The sequence below is a fragment of the Symphalangus syndactylus genome, chromosome 13 (assembly GCF_028878055.3).
Source record: "Symphalangus syndactylus isolate Jambi chromosome 13, NHGRI_mSymSyn1-v2.1_pri, whole genome shotgun sequence".
Lineage (NCBI taxonomy): Eukaryota > Metazoa > Chordata > Mammalia > Primates > Hylobatidae > Symphalangus > Symphalangus syndactylus.
In genome coordinates this window covers 103,865,047-103,885,782 of record NC_072435.2, presented here as the reverse complement: position 1 = coordinate 103,885,782, position 20,736 = coordinate 103,865,047, and the positions used below count along the sequence as shown (strand labels likewise).

Sequence of the window (20,736 nt, the reverse complement as noted above, 5' to 3'; positions counted from 1 at the left end):
ATGGCCCATTGCCTCAGAAGCCTGTTCTCATCCAGATGGCCAGTTGGAAACCAAAGCAATAAACTCACTCACACTGAGGTGTTTGCAACTGATGATAGCTTGCCGGAGTGGAGGGTTTGGGAGCAGGATGCCTTAAGCCAGCAGAGAGTGCTCAGGGTGGGGGACATTCAGGTGCTGCGGCCGTAAGCACAGGGAAGGGGCAGCTTTTGGTTGGGGATCTTCTCAGAGACAAGCAAGCCACAGCTTCCTCTGCTGCAAGGACCTGAGGAAAGAAAACTACTGAGTCAATTTCTTAGGAGAAGTTTGTAGTTCCAACTTACTCGCACCTCCACTGGGGCCTCTCTGTTCCTCCCTTTTCTTGTAGACAGAATGGCCAGAATTGCATTACCTTAAAAAAAATGACAAAGCTGCACGTTAGCAGAGTTCAGAGAAATAGGGCAGGCCTGGGAGGTCATGGAGGTGAGTGTCCCAATCTTGGCACACTCATGTCTACACTGCCCTCCCACCCGCCAGCTTTTCTGACAGAGCCTGGGGGTAGGAGTGGTTACCCCAACATGTCCCGTGCCCTGGATGAGGAGCCTGGGGTCCTTGCCACTCTCTGCGGAACTGGTAAAACTGTCTTTCAACTCACTTTCCTTCCCTCCTTGTGCAGGGAGTGGGAGTGAGAACTGAGAGAGGATGTGGTGTTGGTGGCTGTGTTGGTGTGGGTAGAAGTGCATTTTATCCAGGTGTGTTTAGAGAGGCAGGATGGCAAGACGGCCAAAGCTTCTGGAATTTGGTGGCTTGGCTTCAAATTCCTTGACTTCCTTGCTTGATTGCTTCAGTTTCCTCATCTGTAAAATGGGTGTAAGGATGATGTTGCCTCATAGGGTTGTCTGGGTGGGGCAGGGGGAGATGGATCTGTGGGAGGGTATGTTTTATTTCTTTTCTTGCTTTTGGTATTTGCAACAGCCAGCTATTTAAATATTTTTGGTATTTGCCACAGCCAGCTATTACCCACTGGGGAAGTTGGAATTGGGCTGATAACAGTAGGGGTGCAAGCTGCCTTGCACCTGCCAGGAGTCTACACAGGGCTGCGCTTAGTGAGTGTGCAGCCTGACCTATTTTGTTACCAGCTACCCATATCCCCAGCCACGATGTGGATTTAGTAAGAAGCTCCGTGGCTCTGATCTTCATCCTCTCAGGTGATCGAGAGTGGACAGGGGTGAAATGAAAGAAGCCACAGTCCAAGGCAGGCCCCCAAGACAAGTTTCCAGAACGACTCATAAGGCTTGTCTGGGTGTCTTCTGGCTCCTCAAGGGATGGTGGTGTCTGGAAACCCTCTGGGAATGCTGGGGGCAACTCCAGGCTGCCTGATTCCTGTCCTCTCAGTGCACCTCCCACTGCCCCGACTCTGCTGCCCCGTCTCTGCTGCCCCGTCTCCCTCTACCTCCTCCTTTTCTTCTCGCCGTCTTTCTTCTGTAGCAAGTGCTCTGAACCAGCTGTGGTCTTCCAGAGGTTGAGTGCAGCAACTTTGGGCAAAACCAAGCACTTATTCCCGGTGGGAGGGTTCTCAAGGCCCTGGGTATTGACAGGGTTCTTGTTGGTTTCTTCCCTCTGGGACCGGCTGTGGTCAGACTGGAGGCTGTGGGAGGAAGCGTGCTCAGGCCACCCACCACCTCTGCACCCAGCACATTGTGGGTGCTCAGTAAACACTAGCAAGGAAATGAACAAGTGAGCCCAACAGCAGAAGGGTGCACCCTCAGCCCTCAGGGAATAGGATCTCTTTCCCTTAGGGAAAACCAAACCCTCACTAAAATTATTTCAAGGCCATGTGTTTTATTTTTAAACTGCATACAATTATTCTGAGGGCACATGCTTTAAAAAAATAGCTTGGGAACTTTGCCTTCAGCGCCGTAATAGGCCCATGCATTTAAAGATGAAAATGGAGCCCCTTGGAAGTCTTTGGGTCAGCTCCAGGGAGAGGCGCCTCGTCTGTGCTCTGGCTTCCTGTCTGCGTGGCTTGTTTGGAGAAACTTGCAGTAGAGAACTCATGGATTTTCAGGTCTGAGGGGAGTGCTCCCACATGATACGATCCTCTTCCCCTCACCTCTCCGTTGTATATTGGAGGGAATAGGGGCACAGGGAGGTTAAGCGACTTGCCCAAGGTCACACAGCTGGTAAGCAGCAGAGCCAGGGCTTGAATCCAGGCAGGTTTCACTACAACACTTGAAAAGATGCCCCTTTGGTGAGCCCTGTTTCTATCTGCCCCCCTACATCTGTGTCTGGGCAGCCAGGCCATGTTTCCCGGACAGCTGAGATGTGCTTGTTCTGCAACAAGTGTGATCACATCCAGCTCCCAGAAAAGAGACCACCAAGAACCCAGTCGTCACCGGGGACCCCAGGTACCTTTCCACTGGGGACAGGTAAATGCCTGGTTTTTCCCAGAGATGTAAACTCTGGGGTCTCCCTGCTGGAGCCCTAGACCTCTGGCCTGGGCTGGGTCTTTGACAGGGAGGGGACCTGCCAGGCCGGGACTGTAGACCCCTGGTCTCTCTGGAGCTGGAAGTGGTCCTGTGTGCCTCCTATCAGAGGTCCTTGGCTGTGGGGCCAGCCTCTTCCTCCAGGTGGCTTAGCTGTTGCCAGTTCTCTTCCCTTGGCCCCTGTGCCACTGTGTGGCAGTCTGGAGTTGGCAATGATCAAAGAACTCATTTCCAGAAGAGGAAACTGAGGCGCTAGATTGGATATCAGAGAAAGAGGACTGGCATCCAGTCCTGTTTCTCCAGCCAAGCTTGTTTGTGAGCTCAGGCAGGGACTGTGCCCCAAGTCCTACACGTTGGACCAGATGGCAACTTCCAGCTCAGTGTCATCTGAAAGATTTGCAGCCTCGTGGTTCAGAGAGGGGTAGAAACTTGTGCAGGTTCACAGAACATTTGGAGCAGAGTTAGGACTAAAACCCAGCCTTCCTGTCTCCACTGCACCTTGTTCATTCCTCAGGTTCCCTCAGGGAAACATTCAAGGGCTAGGGTTTGAATGGGGAAGGCAAGCTGTCCTTTGGGTCTTAGTTTCCCCCAATGTCAAACAGAAGGGTTGACAACCCCAGCCCACCGGAGCGGATCTGTGTCCACATTTTTACCAGTCTGCAGATAAGCCAATAAATAAATAAATAAAAAAGGGAAAATCACAGATAGCAGAGTAAGCTTTTCATAAAGTGAAACATTTTCAACTGAAAAAGATGAGTGTGTGTCTCACCTGTTTTTGTGGGTATGAATGTGTTGTTTCTTTTCTGAAGTGGTGGTGATGGTAAAGGATGGTTTTAGTTTTGCAGTGTCCTTACTTGGCAAATGTAGAAAGGTGGCAACTCTATGACAGTCTCAAAAATTTGTGGGAAATGTAACCAGTTCATGAAATCCCAAGGTGTGAAGTTGACTGAGCTAAGCTGGTCTCTTGGGCTTCTTTGAGCTCAGTGGAGGATTCAGATGGGCACTGTCTGGCTGAAGGGGGAATTCGAGAGAATGAGGTTTGGAGGGAAAGGTATCTGCTGCCAGATCCATGGCTGGATTGCAGGGGGAGAATGCACCTGGCTCATAGTAGGTGCCCAGCTGTGGCAATTGGATGAAATGATTACCATGTGTCTTAGTCCTTTTTGTGTTGCTATAAAAGAATACCCAAGGCTGGGTAATTTACTAAGAAAAGAGGTTTATTTTGCTCATGGTTCTGCAGGCTGCACAAACAGCATGGAACCAGCATCTGCTTCTGGTGATGGCTTCAGGGAGCATCCATTCATGGTGGAAGGGGAAGGGGAGCCAGCATCACATGAGGAGAGGAGGGAGAGAGGAAAGGAAGGTGCCAGGCTCTTTTAAACAATCAGTTCTTGTGGGAACTAATAGAATAAGCCCAGGGTGCTAGGGGAACCTGTTGGCATAGTATCAACTCCAGCTGCCAAGTCAGGGAAGGCTGCCTGGACACAGTGAAATTTGAAGGACAAGCAGGAGTTGGCCAGTGGGCACCCCAGGCTGAAGTAACTTCAGAGGCACAAAAGCATTGCACTTTCACATGACACAGCTGGAGAAGAAGGTTGTGAACTGAGTTGGGATTTAAAGCTGTGATGGTGGAAACTCAGGCACTGTGTGGAGTAGAGGTAGAGTTTCAGCCAGAACATATGGACCCCAGTGTCTCCCTAAAATCCCAAAGGGGTGGCATGACTAGGGGACGAAGTCCTGAGCTTCCCTCCCCAAGCCCTGGGAGGTATGCGCCAGGTAAAGGGTGCTTTCTCCCGAGCGCCAGCAGGAGTTCCAACCCGTTCCAGGGATCCAGGACTCAGAATTAACATCCCAGCCCTCAGACTGTGACCACTTTTCCCTCCACATTTAGAAAGAGCCAAAAGTGCCAGCCCACCTCCCAAGCCCCTCATGTAACATGCCTGATTACCCAAAAGCAAAGATTTATCCTTTCTCCCCTCCCTTCTTCTTCCACCTTCCCCTCAACCTCTTCCTTTTAAACAATTAATTCTCGTGGGAACTAATAGACAACTCACTCATTACTTGGAGGATAGCACCAAGACAGTCAGGAGGGATCCACTCCTATGACCCAGACACTGCCCTTAGGCCCTCCCTCCAACACTGGAGATCAGATTTCAACATGAGATTTGGAGGGACAGATATTCAAACTGTATCACCATATGTGATCAATTCCCAGTTCAGTCAGGGCAGTGAGCAGAGAGAGAGCCTTGGCTGGAAGGGGGCTGTGTCGGGAGGAGCTAGGGAAGGGCATCAGGATCTCTTAGATCCGGGAATACAGAGGAGAGGAATGAGTCAAAGTACATTCTAAGAACCCCTGCAGTGGCTTCTGATCTGGATCCTGTCTCAGATTGGGTTTCCCTGAAGCAGAGCCTGAGACAGGGATTTGGGTGCACGTTCTGTGTTAGGGTGTGCTCTCCGGCAGAGTCAAAGTTAGGGGGTGGTGAGTGACGCAGGCACATGAAAGTGCAGGATGGGATCCCATCTTTATTTTGATGTTTTGCTCATCATGCAATATTTTGCATTAATTTTTATTATTTATTTATTATTTTGTTTTTGGAGACAGGGTCTCACTCTGTCACCCAGGCTGGAGTACAGTGGTATGATCATAGCTCACTGCAGCCTTGACCTCCCGGGCTCAATTGATCTGCCCGCCTTAGCCTCCTGCATAGCTGTAAATTTGATTTTGAAAAAATGTTGCATTACATTATTATTTTTTGGATGAGTGAGGTTTTTGGCAACCCTCCTCCCTAAGTTTGCACTCAAGGCAAGTGCCTCACTTGTCTCCTCCAGTCCAAGCTCTGCTCTCAGGAGAAGGGGAATGAGGGAAGGGGTTAGTGAGGTTATGGCCTCAGGTGAGACTAGCTTCAGTCTGATCCCACGGGGACCTCTGGAGTGAGCACTGCGCCCTGTGGCAGCCAGGGAGAGGCAGCTCCTGCTCTGCTGACGGCAATTCTTAGGAGGAGAGGGCAGCTGTGAGCTGTTAGCATCTAATATTCCCTCCAGCTGGCAGATGGGGGACCCTGCTAGTGAAGAGGACCCAGACTGGGTGCCAAAAACATCCACTACAATACCATCCTGTTGTTCTTTGAGAAGCGGCAGTAAAAATTTCAAAGGTCTACAAGCACTTTTGGCTGCTGGACTGTGTTTCTTTGAATATGGCTGTGCTGGAGTTTCTGGGGTCCAGTTTCTATTCCTCTTGTAGAGTGAATGAATAAGCAGGAGGGTGGGTGGAGCCAGTGTGGATGTGGGTGTGACCTGAGGACCTGGTTTGTCCTAAGCTGCTGGCTCAGGTTCCTGGAGGGTGGGAGCTGGGGAGAGGAAGGCCAAAGTGGAACAGGTGTCTGTCATTCTACCCACGGAAGGAGACATGGAGGAGGAAGAGGCTGAGGGGAAGATGGAAGGAGGGAAGGAAGGATAAATCTTTGCTTTTGGGTAATCAGGTATATGTTATATGAAGGGCTTGGGAGGTGGACTGGCACTTCTGGCTCTTTCTAAATGTGGGGGAGAAGTATTCACAGTCTGAGGGCTGGGATGTTAAATCTGAGTCCCGGATCCTTGGAGTGGGTTGGGATTCCTGCTGGCGCTCAAGAGAAAGCACCCCTTACCTGGCTCATACCTCCCAGAGCTTGGGGAGGGAAGCTCAGGACTTCGTCCGCTAGTCATGCCACCCCTTTGGGATTTTAGAGACCCCAGGGTCCATATGTTCTGGCTGAAACTCTACCTCTACTCCACACAGTGCCTGAGTTTCCACCATCACAGCTTTAAATCCCAACTCAGTTCACAACCTTCTTCTCCAGCTGTATCATGTGAAAGTGCAATGCTTTTGTGCCTCTGAAGTTACTTCAGCCTGGGGTGCCCACTGGCCAACTCCTGCTTGTCCTTCAAATTTCGCTGTGTCCAGGCAGCCTTCCCTGACTTGGCAGCTGGAGTTGATACTATGCCAACAGGTCCCCCTAGCCCTGGGCTTACTCTGTCATGATTTACTCATCGTCTGTCGCCCTTACCTGGCTTTGGGTTTCTTGGGAGTGGGAACTATATCTTTGTATTCTATCTCCCAGCCTGACACCTGGCAGGTAATATGTGCTCAGTAAGGTTTATTGAATGGAAGAATGAGAAATGTGTAATATGTCATCAGATATTTATACCTCAGTGTGAAAGAAATTCTGAGAGGAGGTTTTTGTTTTGTTTTTAAACCATACTCCCTTACAATCATGCCGCATTTATGTCTGAGGCCAAGTCATATAATGGTAAGATTCATAATTATACTCAACAACAGCAACAATAATAACAATGGATAATATGCTGAGAACTTACCATGGGCCACGTATTATTGTTCTAGCTGTTTATATTCCTTCTCTTGTATCCTAATACTAACGTTATAAGGTATATACTATTTATGACGTATGTACTTTGTGAGGCATGTATTGCTCCGTTTTACAGATTGGGAAACTGAGGAAAGAATTTAAGCAACAAAGAGGTCTTACAGGTAGTAAATGACAGAGCTGGCTTTTGAACTCAGGTGGTCTGGCTTCAGAACCTATACCCTTAACCATCACACATTGAACATGGCTTTTGGGTTGAAGTCCTAGCTCCTCCATTTTCTAGCTGTGTGATCTTGGGCAAGGTGCTTGACCTCTCTGAGTTTCAGTTTACTCACCTGTGAGGTAGGGGAGGTCCTCAATGTTGTTGGGAGGCTGGGGCAAAGTAAGGGATGGAGAGGACCCTGAGGGTTGACAGTGATGGTTCTCATGGCTCAGTGAGGCGGCGGTTTCAAAGATCTCTGCTCATGGTTACAAAATGAGCCTTGGAAACCTGCTTCAGCAGAGACGTCATGGCCAGGGTTCTTTGGCAAAGGGCATGGAGGCCAGGAAGAGGGAGACAAAGGCTCTTTGTCAGCACCTTGGAGCCCTAGGGGAGGCAAGTTGGGAAGATGTGAGTGCTACAAAGAGGGAGATGAGGACTCTTGCCTGGAAGTGAGGTGGGCACCCTGTTGCCCACCAGGATTTGCTCTGCATAAGCCATGGGTGGAAAATTCCTTTGGATTCTTTCCTGAGTGGCTGGGAAAGCTGAGACTAATTCCTGGAGGGGAGGGGTGTCTCCACACCTTGGGAATGTGATCACTGTTTTATTTTAAAACAGAATAAAAGCAGCTTCAACTTGGCAGTTCTCAGGGCTGCTTGGGGCCACCAAAGCCACCTCCAGAACATGGCTCCTTGCGGGCTTAGGCTCCGGATGCTATGGGATCAGGGACCACACTGGAAACCTGCCGTTGGCGGGTGGCTGCTCTGTTTTCTGCGGAGACTCCCTCCTCCAGCCTGACTGGCATCTTCTCTGGGAACCCAGAGAGTACAGAGCTGCCCTCTGGGGTGACAAGGAGGCCTCAGGCAGAAATCTCCCTCACACTGTGGATACTGTCAGGTATCCACAGAATTCTCTCTGATCCCTGATCCCCACAGTGACCCTGCAAACAATTGTCATTTCCCTTTGATAAATGTGGAAACTGAGGACAGGGAGTTGGAACAGCCAGTACAGCTAGAATAAGAACCAAGGTTCTCTGACTTCCCACGAGACAGACTTCGTGCTAAAGACATGCCCCAGGTTCTATGCGGACTGAAGGTCTAAGTGGCTCTGAAGGATATTCTTGATGGATCAAAACACAGCACAGTCAGTGCAAAGGGAGTGCTGAAAGCCCATTTGCTCATTATAAAAGACCAGGGCTTGAGAACTCCAGACTCTATTAAGAATATGTGGAAAATGATACACATATGTAGTTAATGGTAACATTGTAACACACACAATGATTTATTATAACATTGCAACAGCAAGAAACTGGAAGCAACTCCAGTGCCCATCCCTGGGACTAGTTAATTAAATGCTGGCAAATCTACCAATGGAATGCTATGCAGCTATCAAAAAGGATAAGATGCTTTGTACATATGAATATACTAATAAGAAATCATCACCAAGAGATATTGTTAGGCAAGAAAGGCCAGTTGCAAAATAGTGTGTTTAGTATACTACCATTTATGCAAAATGAGAGAAATGAAATGAAAAGAGAATGTATTTCCTCAGAGAAACTCTGGAAGGAGACATGAGGAACTAACATGGGGAGGTGGGTACAGTGGAAACTGGATGGATGGTGGCAGGTAGGAGCAAGATTTTTCATTCTAATCTTTCTATAGTTCTAGATGGTTTGAATATCACCAGTTAGATGGAGTTGTGATGCCTGGTCAGCAATTTAAATTCAAAAAGCCTATTAGAATTGTGGATGGATGGCCATTAGGCTAACAGTGTTATTATGTGAATAGTATGTGTGTTGTAAACTCTAAGGCCCCTGGTTTTCATTCCTATTTTCTCCTTGACTATGACATAAGCACATTTGGGGTTTTCAAACTAGCTGGATTTATTGTCCAGCTGACTACGGCTTTCCTTGATGTCAGAATGAGGCCATCTTTGGCCCACTTTGAACCAGCTGAGTGAGTCCTGTGGGGTTTACACAGAGCCCCCCCTCCCTCCAGTGTCCACATCATCCTCGTGACTGTGATGCACTCCTGGTGACCTCCTGAGGCCATGGGTAGTCAATACCTATGTCTCATAGTGGACCTGCCATCTCATTCCAAGAGTACCCTTGAGCTCTTGGTGAAATGTTTGTAGGGAAAACAATGCGTTCTTTGGGCTCTCCTTGACGCTAATAACCATGGATGAAGAGAACCTCTAGAGCAGATAATGACTGAAACCCATGCTCAATGAAGAGAACTGCCTGGGATGGCTTTTAGCTCATCTTGTGTCTGCCAGGACCTTCCCAAACACTGCCTCCAGCCCACCACCAAACAGGCTGCGTGTTAAATCACACCTTTTCCTGTTAAAATCAACCAATGACATTGAGGCTGGGTGCAGTGGCTCATGCCTGTAATCCCAGCCCTTTGGAAGGCTGAGGTGGGTGGATCACTTGAGTCCAGGAGTTGGAGACCAGCGTGGCCAACATGGCGAAACCCCATCTCTACAAAATACAAAAATAATTAGTGGGGTGTGGTGGTGTATGCCTGTAGTAGTCCTAGCTACTCAGGAGGCTGAAGTGGGAGGATCACTTGAGCCCAGGGAGGTTGAGGCTGCAGTGAGTTGTGACTGAGCTCCCGTTGGCGATTCCAACCAGTGCGTGTGGCTTTCCCTCCCAAAGCAAAAGCCCCACCCATTTCTGCTATGGGGTTGACACCTTGCCCGTAGCTCCCGATCTTTGGGAATTTTGGAAATCCCCAGCACTGCCTTTCCTGTGCTTTTAAATGTATGCAAATGCAACAGCAAATGGCCCTCACCCCAGGAGGACAGCTATTCATGGGGCCCCTCCCTGCCCACACCGGGTGGCTCCATTGGGTCTTGTTAAACCTTCTCAGAGGTTGGCAGAAGACTCCTTTTAGCCTTGTCCCTTTCCTCTTGCCTCTGGGTCTCTCTTCCTGGGGACTTTCTTCGCCCTGCCTTCGTCTTTCTTCTGCCACTTTGCAGCTTTGCCCTGGCCGCTCCGTCTGCCTTTTTCCAGTCCTTGTGCGTCTCTCCTCTTCCTGCTGGCTTTCCTCTCCCTGCCCCTCCTCCCCCTCTCTTTCTGTCTACGTTGAGGAGGTGTCATCCTCTGTTCCTCTGCTCTTTCTTGGCTGTGCTGCTCCTTCCTCCCTCCTAAGATTACCCACCCACCAAGCCCCTGCCCTGCTGGGGCCTGAAGTGAAGAGGGCTCTTCTCTCAAATTCCCTAGAGCTGAGGGGCAGGGCCAGCATCTCAGGCTGGTGACCCACTGGTCTGAGCCACACAGGGCTCAGAAGGCAGAAGGCCTGCACTTGGTTTAACACTTGGCAGTTGCCGTCCTGAATTCTCGGTAATTTTTGAATAAGGGGCTGCATTTTCATTTTGCAGTGACTCCATGAAGTATGCACTGGTTCTGCTGAGGATTGTGAACTTCCTGGGGGGAACACATCCCCTCCTCTTAGACTGTAAGAGCTGGGCTGAGGTGCAGGGTCCAAGTGCCGGTCCTGCATCTGCTCCTTACTCACCCAATAGTAAGCAGCAAGATTCATCCTCATTTTACCGATGAGATAAATCAAGGCTCAGAGAGGCCATGTCACTTGCCCAGGGACCCACAGCTCATGAGCCTGGATTGAAGGAAGCTGACTCTGAAATTTGGACATTCTGTGGTCCTTTCCTGGCTGAAACCATAGGGGCTTTGGTAAGCCACCCTCTTATCAGTGAACTAAGGCTCAGTCTTTGCATCTGGAAAATAGAGGTAGTGAAAGTAGCCATCTGTGCAGAACCAGCTGGTGTTTAAATCCTGGAAAGTTCCTGGCACATGGCTACCTCCTGAAACAGCAGCCGCAGCCTTTCTGAGTCTCCATTTTCTCATTTGTCAAATGGGGATCATGGTGGTACCTGCCTCACAGGACCCTTATGGGAATTTAATGACACAGGACATGTGCTTAGCTTAGGGCCTGGCACAAGTAGGTGGGCAAGGCTAGTACACAGGAGCTTCTAGGCCAGAGGAGGGAGTGATCTACGAGTAGGGAAACTGTAGGATTTATTGTCCAGACTGGGGCACTTTGAGAATGAAAGGAGCATGAGAAGAAGCATAAATAGGGATTGTCGTGGGCAAGCCAAGATGGAGGGTCACTCCACCTATGTATCAAGTGTGTCCTTGTCAGGATTGTCTGTTTCATAAAATATGTTCACAGATAGGTGAGTGTAAGGATGCCCCAGGCCCACCCCCAGCGGGTGTGGAGAAAGACTGTATTCGGGCTGGGTGCAGTGGCTCGCGCCTGTAATCCCAGCACTTAGGGAGGCCGAGGTGGGTGGATCACCTGAGACCAGCCTGACCAACACGGAGAAACCCCATCTCTACTAAAAATAAAAAATCAGCCAGATGTGGTGGCACACACTTGTAATCTCAGCTACTTGGGAGGCTGAGGCAGGAGAATCTATTGAACCTGGGAGGTGGACGTTGCGGTGAGCTGAGATTGTGCCATTGCACTCCAGCCTGGGCAACAAGAGCAAAACTCCATCCCAAAAAAAAAAAAAAAAAAAAAAAAAAAAAAAAAAAAAAAAGGCTGTGTTCGAGTCTGGGCCATGGAGAACGATGTCCCTCTGGCTGGGCATGATGGAACATGCTGGTAAGCCCAGCACTTTGGGAAGCAAAGTGGGAGGATAGCTTGAGGCCAGAAATTCAAGACCAGCTTGGGCAATATAGCAAGACCTCATCTCCAAAAATTAAAATAATAAAATCTTAAAAAGGGAGGCGGAAGAATGAAAGAGTAGTGTCCCACTTATCACTGCTACTGCTACCAAGGCTTCAGTTCTGAAAAAATATCAGGGAGAGTGACTTAAAGGCCACAGTTCAGGCCCCTTCTCAGATATTCTAGAAAATTCTTTGGATTACACCAGCAGTGCATACACCTGGATGTGTAGACTGAAACTCACAGTCACATCTAGGAAAAGCAGCTTTTACTGAATTGCAGTTTGGGGCAGTGCTGTCCGTCAGTGAGTGTTTGAAGCCTCCCTTAAAACATTCAGGAACTGGAGGCCCGGTTCCGTGATCAGATCCCCCCATGTCTTCTCTCCACAGGCTTCTGGAGACAGTCCTTCTGCTCCCAGCATCAGGAGGCCTTGCCATTCCCCTGAGTGGGTTTAGTTTTAGCAAGGAGCATGTGACTCATGTAACTGGGTCCCCCTTTCAGGAAGCTGGGGGTCCAGTGTATGGTCCAGCCACTGTCAGCATCTAGGACATTTTGTATCCCCTGCATTTCACCCTTAGCCGTGGCTCCATTTTCTGTCTCTACACATGTTTCCCTTCATTCTTTCACTTTATGTTCCCTGTGTAAGTGAGCCTCTTTTGAACCTCCCGCCATCCACAGCTGCATCACGCCAATATGTAAGTGAACAAAAATAAAAAATCGACAAGCCTGCAGCAAAACCGTATTGTGGCACCCCTCCCCAACCCAGGAGAGCAGCTCGGTTGGCCTGGTGGGGGTCGGCTGGCAAGGGGTTAAGAATGATGCAGAGGAAGTGCTGGCCGAGATTAAAGGGAGGAAGTGGCTGCTGCCTGGGGAGGGAGGTGGCTGGCTCGTCCTGTGTGACTCCAGGGGCCTATACCAACACTGACATGAATGTGGCAGGTTGCTCAAGGTCAGTGTAGCGAAAAAAAGGAAGATCTTTCCAATGACTTGACAAGTCTTTCTAGAAGTTCTACTGGTGGGGGTTTCAAACTCACTGATAGCTGACTCCAGACATAGCTCTCTTTAAACATAACAGCCAAAGGGCACGTTTGTTTGAGCCAGTCTCTTCATGTTCATAGAGTGACCGGCGGGCCCTGATTGGCTGGGACATTCCAGTTTGAGCACTTTACATTCTGCATCCCAGGACGCCCCTTGGTGTCTGGCAAACCAGGACAACTGGTCACCCTATGCACCCTACATATATGATCTCATGAAATCTTTACATTGGCCCCCTTTACAGACGAGGAGTCTGTGATTTAGTAACCCAAGATTACATAGCATGGGAAGGGCCAAGCTGGGATTCACATGTGGATTTGCTGTAACTGAGCGAGGCTTAAGCTCTCAGCTGCACTGAGCCACTTCCCTTTTCCTGTAAGATGAGGGTGCGAGACCCCTTGAGCCTAAAGCCTCTCCAGCAATGACTTTTAGGATTCTAGAATTTCCTCTGGTCTTCAAGCAGCTTTTCGTTTTCCATGGAAGGTGGGGTGGGGTAGAGTGGGGGCAATTTTTCCAGCAAGACCCCTCCTAGGTCAAGGCTTGGGCTTTGCCTTGGGAGAGGTGACAGCCTGGTGACGGGGTCAAAAGGAAGGGCAGCCTGCCCCTCCTTCCCTGTGCCTGGGAACACGGTGGGATCTCATACTCCACCATCGTGATTGCTGGCAGTGGTGCCAGTCCATTTGTCAGCTGCCTGGACTGGAGCCAGGGAATTCCAAGGGGCCAGAGCCTGCCTGAGCACTCCAAGGCCTCTGTGCTCGGGGCTGGCAGCCTAGGCAGGAGGACCCTGGGGCAGCTCAGGGCTCTGGGATTTTTCAAAGCTCCATGTGGCTAGACAGGCCTCTACAGCCCCCCTGTCCTGGGAGTCTGGCCAGCCTGTGGAGACTGTGCAGAGGGGGGTGATTTGGAGTCTCTGAGTACCCCAAGTCAATGAGGTAGCATTGTGAATGTGCAAGGTGCGGACAGATGCACAGGTGGGGACAACTAATATGAGATCACAGGGCCCCGCGTGCAGCAGGCAAGCCACAGAACATAAAGGACAGTGACCGTCACTGAAGACCTGGACTCCAGAGTCAGGACAGTGCAGATTCAAATCTCTCCTCTGCCCCTTCCTACTGTGAGATCTTGAGCCAGTGCCCTTGCTTCTCCATGGCTTGATTTCCACATCTGAAAAATGGGAATGAAAATATCTACCTTGAAGGTTTGTTGTGAGTGGAGGCACTGAGTATACCATCAGTGCCTAATAAGCAGGGGGTGGATTCCATCAGCCCCAGACTCTCAGTTTTGGCTCCTGTCACCCCAGAGCTGCACCCCAGGACCCCGTGACAGGCAGTGGGTGAGGGCTCTTCCCCATGGAGAAGCCATGCTGGTAGGATATAAGGGAAGTCCTAGGGAGAGGAAGGAACGCTGCCTGGACACGTTTCACAGTCTTGTGGTGAAAGGGGCCTGTCAGCCCATCCATGATGCTTGGAAGTGCTGTGATAAGGGCATAGATGCCTTGGGTTCCCACAGATCTGAGTTCAAGTCCTGGCTCCACCAGGCACTGGGTGGCGATCCTGATCTGGTTCCTTTCAGAACCTCAGCTTCAACATCTGTGAAATGGGGGTAATGTCCTCAGGCCAGGGGAAAGACGGGTTGTCAGGACACCAGGAGATGAGGGGGTGTCAGGCTCACAGCTAGGTGCCTGGCACGTAACAGGATGGGTCTCCTTCCTCTTGTCACCTTGCTGTTTACTCTGCCTGGATTTGTGCACATGAGGCTGGGAGAAGCAAGGGGATGCTTGTGAAAAGCACACCCCAGGCAGAGGGACCTGCAAGAGCAGAGGCCCAGGTGCTTTGAACCATGCTCAGGGGTACTGGGCTCCTTAAGCAAAGGGAGCAAGTTGGTTGGGAAGGACTTGGCCTCTGAAGTCCCCCCAGCAGTCCCTCCGTGCCCCTAGCCTGGGGCTTCCCATGAGTCCTGCAGCCCTGTCCTGGGTCAGTGGCCTTGGGTCGCTGACCTCACTTGGGTTGTCCAAGGGGAAGGGAGGCTAATGCCCATGCTCAGTGGCCCACCCTTCCTCCTGTTGCCTCTTGTCTCCACCAGCTCTCCCCCTCTGTGCTGCCTTTTCCCCTTAGCATCCTTTCCCTGGCACATTTTTTCTTTTTAGGAGGCAAGGTCTTGCTCTGTCACCCAGGCTGGAGTGCAGTGGTGCAATCATAGCTCACTGCAGCCTCGACTTCCTAGGTTCAAGCAATCCTCCCACCTTAGCCTCCTGAGTAGCTGGGACTACAAGGTGTGTGTCACCACACTTGGCTAAATTTTTAAATTAAAATTTTTTCCCCTAGACACAGGGTCTCTCTATGACGCCCAAGCTGGTGTTGAACTCCTGTCTACAAGTGACCCTCCTGCCTCAGCCTCCCAAAGTGCTGAGATTACGGGCATAAGCCACCGTGCCTGGTCTCCCTAGCACTTTTAAGTGTTAATATCTCACACGCACACATACACACATTCATGTCAACCACTAACTGGATCTGACATAGTAGGAATGGTTTTGGCATCTGAGCCCCAGTCCTGATGCCATTTTGCTGTATAACTGTGGCCAAAAACCTCCTTCCTCTTTGTGTGTGGGCCTCTGCTTCTCCATCATCATCACGACATTGACTTCAGTTCACCGGGGGAAAGGTGAAAGCAGGACCCTGACGGTGGAATTGAAGGCATAGCAGCAGCGTGTATCTGGCCTCAATTTGCAGTGGGGGATGCCTTTCCAGAACCCCAACACCAGACCCCAGAGACTGCTGACTGCTCCTTCATCTGCACCTTGCTCATCTCCTGGGCAGGGGGTGGGGGGGCGGTCTTCGAACTTACCTGCCTCACACATGTGTCCTGGGATGTGCCTCCCTGGTGAGCTGCAGGTTCTGGCTGCCCCTCAGCACTGCCTTCCTCCTGTCTCTGCCTACCCCCCTGCTGAACGGCCCTGGGTCCATGAGGTCCAGGGATGGGGGACTTGGTGTTACCATGGCAACCATAGCTTATCTGTGGCATCATGGACTCCGGGGGAAGATGGCTCTTAGCCCCTAGGACTGGACAGCATGGGCCCCTCTCTGTGACCTGGCTTTTCCCGTGAAGACCCATCTGAGTATCTCTGGTCCTCACTCCTCCGCTCACTCAAGACCTTTCTTGGAGCATTGGTGGTTGCCATGGAAATGGCTCTGGAAGCAAACCAGTCCCTGTGGGCTGAGGAAAAATCCTCAAGAAAAATAAAGAGATTGCTTGGCTTCCTGGCTCTCTGATGGGACATCCTGATGCCTGGAGCCTCCAAAAACTGCACTTTCTGGGTCGGCCTGGAACTGGCGGAAGGGTCCTCAGTTCACCAGGCCTCTTGCTATTCTCCTGCCTCCGGCCTCTCCTCTTCCAACACAGCCCCCACATCAGCCACCCGGGTTAGAAGCTGGACTCTTTTTAGAAAGATGGCACCCTCTGCTTAAAACCATCCATGGCTCCCTATTGCCCATAGGATAAAGTTGATGGCTTGCAGGGATCTCACAATCTGAAACCCTCTTCTTTCCTTAGCCACATCTCCTACCTTCTCCCCTCCCCCAACTCACACACACACACACACACACACACACACATCCCCTATCCACACTTTATCAAGCCTCTGTTCCTCTGCAGGTATGTCATTTCCCTCGGCTGCTCCATCTGGCAAAGGCTTCATACCCTCCAAAGCTCAGCTTAAATGCCACCTCCTCCAGGAAGCATCCCCTGATTTCCCCAGCTCTTTCTCTTTACTTTGTGCAGAGCCAGGGCCACACACTCAGTGACCAACAGGGCCGGGCAGGAGACCCAAGTGACCCATTTATGACCATTTTTCATGTCTACAAAGAAATATGTGCTCTCCTATGAAAGCTGAAAGTGAGAATGACTTGGTTCCTCTTTCTCTCACTGGATTGCACTTATTTCTGCCACAGCAGAGACCCTGGACAAACTCAATGGCAAATTGCAACTGGCTTATTACCCCAGGGGATGATAGGGAGGGGTGGGGACTGTGGACAATCCTGTTCTGTAATGCAAGCCCAGCATGGCCAGTTTGCTGGAAGCCTGGCATTTAGGTGACATCTCGGAATACTGACTGTGCCACAATCTGTTCCTGTACCCACTTTCTCTACATGAAGGCAGTGACTGGGCCATCTTACTCCCACAGCATTTGGCAAGGAGTGTGACCCTTAGACGTTGTCCACTACTGGCTTTTTTTTTTGGGTGGGGGATAGAGGTCTCACCCTGTTACCCAGGTTGGAGTGTAGTGGTGCAATCATAGCTCACTGCAGCCCTAAGCTGCTGGGCTCAGGCGATCCTCCTGCCTTTGCATCTGCTGTTCCCACTGCCTACCATGCTCTTCCACAACACCAGCCCATGTCTCCCTCTCTGTGTATTCAGGTCTCCATTCAAAGGTGGAACAGGGCATAAATGCTGGGGGAGGGGAATTCTATTTTAGGGAGAGCGCTCCAAGAAGCCTCTCTGAGAAGATGACCCTCTTTGTATTTTATTCACAGCACAAATCACTGCCTGCTATTATATCCACTGTATGTTTTCAGTATTTACATAGAGCTTCCGATGAACCAGGCATGCTTCTAAAATGTTACCAACATAAACCCATTACCAATATTTAATCCTTGTAACAACTCTGTGAGGGAGGAGCAATGATCACTCCTATTTTCCAGATGAGGGAACTGAGGCACAGAGAGGTGTGATGACTTGCCCATGGTCACACAGCAGAGCTGGGATTCAAACCCAGGCAATCTGGCTCCAGATGTGTTTGCCTTCCTTATTATGTATTTGTTTACTTGACTGTTTAGCATCTGTCACCCCTGACTACCCCTCTACTCCAAGGGCAGGGATGTGTCTGGTTTGTTCCCTGCTGCAACCCCAGTACTCAGATCCAGGCCTGGCTCATAATAGGTATTTAATGACTATTTCTTGGAAGGATGGAGGAAGGGAAACAGGAGGATTAGAGGATTGGAAGGAAGAATCTTTGGCCTTCAGAGCTGAGCCCAACATCAAGATTGTCTTGTCGGAAGCTTCTCAGCCTCCTGAGGGATTTGAGTCAGCCTGTCTGGAGGGGCCCCTGCCTTGCCCGTCCTCACCCTCCAATAGAACCTCTATTTTCTGACCTCTCCCAAGAAGAGGTGCCAAACCTCATTCCCAGCTCCCCGGGCCCATGCTGAGCACACTTCCTACAGTGAAGGGAGCCCTGGAGGGGAACAGTCAAGGCGGGGGCAGGAGGTCTCCAGAAGGAGGTGGCCTGCAGGGAACAGGCTGTTGAGTGGCCAGCGAGAGGTCCGGGCAGGGCTACCCTGTACCAGATGTGCTCAGGGGATGAGCAGATGAGAGAGCTGGGAAGGGGCTTGTGCCCTGACAAGTTCTCCTGGGACCCTAAAACAGTGGACTTCACGGAGGGAGCAGTAGAAACACAGTTCAGTTTCACCCTGTGAAAGAAATCCCCTTTCCCTATTAATGCAGTGGCTGTGGTGGTGACAAGCACTTTATCAGCCTTGTTTCATTGAATCCTCACAAATCCTTGAGACAGATGCTACAGATGAGGCTCCTGAGGCTCAGAGAGGTAAGTAACCTATATGAGGTCACATAGCCAGGAAGTGCTAGAGTTAGAACTGAAACCTACTTCCAGATGATATGTGACACGATTCCATGGAAAACCAAGGGAGGAGAAGCTGGAAGCCCAGCCTGGAGCTCCTGATTCTACCCATTGCTCACTCGGTCACTTCACTGAATCTGAATCTCAGTTTTCTCATCTGTGAAATGAGAATAATGGGCACTTGGCATTGTTTGTGACCTGACGAAGGGCTGGCTGTTTTTCTAGGTGTGCCACAGAGGTTATTCTCCTTCACGTTCATGGTATGGTGGGTGGTCCACATGCCCCAGAAGTGGAAAAACAGACTTGGACGTGTGGAGAGCGGGTCCAGGTCACCCAGCCAGGGCCACCTCCTTGTTAGGTGTTAATGCCCTGGCCCAACTGAGGCCAGACAATAGCTTGGTTTCAACTGAGGGACTTGAATAAAGTGAAACACGCTTTGCTGAGCCTCTTGCAGAGGATGTAGGGATGCTGGGGAGGTGGGAGGCTGAGCTGAGGCTGGGAATGGCAGAAGCCATGGCTTCCTCATCCAGCCCACCAGAGCCACAGAAAGGAAGGAGCGAGGCGTGGGACTTAAACACAAGGGCTCCAGAGCGGATGAGTCTGGGTTCTCCACCTCCTCGCCCTCCTCCCCACCCGCCGGCAGATTGGGACCCTGTGGCTGGGGAAGTTCCTTGGGTTGCCACTTTTCAGGTATCTCGGGGTGCCAGAGAAAAGAAGCAAGGGCAGAGGGTGAGCTGTGCTGACCTGGTTGTAAGAAAACAGCGACTTCTCACGGGGCATTTCTGGAGGCATGCGGGGCCTCCGCCACCTCCCAAAGTCGAGATTCCAAGCCCACACTCAGAACAGCACACCAAGTGCATGCCACGGGCTGGCTCCCAGCATGGGCAGAAGTCAACTCACCCCAGCTGCCTTCTTGACCACATCCTGAGCAAGCTGTAAGCACCCCCAGCACCAGCCACCCTTTAGCTACAATGTGTTCATAGCTTGGGGATTATTTGCATGAGTGGACCCAAGGCTGACGTCAGGGGATTAACTAAATATGGTGCTGGACCTCCCAGTCCAGTGGGATATGCGCAGGGGAGAAAATTTGTTTACAGGCTAGCTCCAGGGCCTGGGGCAGTGTTTATGGGGAGAGGCACAAGCTGGGTGGCTGGGAAGATACTTAGGGCTTGTGCACGGGACCCATTATTGGGGGCTACAGGGGCTTCCTGGCCTGGAAGGACAGATGTCCATCAAATGCTCTTGCTGGGGACCTTCTGTGGCTAGGAATGGCTGCTGGGGAGATGGTTACAAGGGCAGCTAGCTGTCCAATAATATAATGAGGCTGAGTTTGCAAGGGCACGTTCTCATGGAACTTGGTCGGAGTTCGGTCTGGGTCTGGGGTCGAGCCTCAGCTCAGTCCTCAGGTAGGCAGGGTCTAGATTGCTCAGCCCATAGTAGGGCATTGGTCTTGATTCTAAGAACAAGGAGGTGCTGAGAGGTTTTCAGCAAGGAGTAACATGATGTGGTTTGCTTCTTGAAAAGATTTGTCTACTAGGAATAAAATGGTCTGTGTACTAGGTAGATAGGTTTCTAACCAGTTAGGAGCCCCTGGTAGCCACATAGGTAAGCAGAGGTGATGCTCACAGCTGTGAGTTGTTGGGAAGACAAAATGGGAAGAACTTGTTGATAGATGTGTGGGTAGGGAGGGAGGGGAAAGTGTGGAGAGTCTTGTTTCTGAGTCAGAGTGTTGGCAGGAGATGGACGACCCACTCGAATGAGGTGATTAATGAGAACTTAGGGGAGGACTGACAAAAGGGCAGACAGTACAAGGGATCCCTACCACGCTCCGGGTCCAGTGAAGGCGAGAACTCACTGTTCCTAGACTGAGGGGCTGAAGCAGGCGGTAGTTAAGGCACCCAAGGAGTGTGGCTGTGGCCAACCCGCACACCCCTGACAGGGAGGGAGCTGGAGGGTTTGCACCCAACCGCACGCTCCATGCCTGCAGTTGTGGATCAAACCAGAGGTCAGAGGGCAAACAGCCTATTGAGATTTTCAAGCAGGTCAGCCTGTAGGGCACTGAACAGACAGGGATCTGGAGACAGAGATCCCTGGGGAGGAAGGAAACGCTTTTAAGGCGCAAGGAGTAGTGTTCTAATGGGAGGATGCCAGGCAGTGGCGTGAATATTTTGGCAGGGGGCGGGGTGGGGGGGTCTCCCTGCATCCGTGTGCTCATCAGCTGCTTTTCCTGGCCTCTAAGCAGGTGGGCTGTCTGGGTTCAGGGGCATAAGCTCCTTGTTTTTGCCCATTCTTATGGAGTCCTAAGCTCCGTCATGGCCCCTTCCAAACCCTAAAGAAAATGGGACAGTCTGTTAGGCAGCCC

General features: G+C 50.8%; 1 protein-coding gene across 10 annotated transcripts in view; it reads left to right on the top strand.

The window, feature by feature from the left end:
- CMKLR1 (chemerin chemokine-like receptor 1) overlaps positions 1-20,736 on the top strand; it is a 224,620-nt gene that overhangs the window by 187,592 nt on the left and 16,292 nt on the right. The window contains exon 1 of one of the 10 annotated variants that reach the window (XM_063614384.1): positions 5,870-5,933. The exons of the other annotated variants lie outside the window; for them this stretch is intronic. The gene's annotated coding sequence lies outside the window, so the exon portion shown is untranslated. Of the gene's footprint in view, positions 1-5,869; positions 5,934-20,736 lie in introns of those variants that run through there. 10 annotated transcript variants of the gene reach the window in all.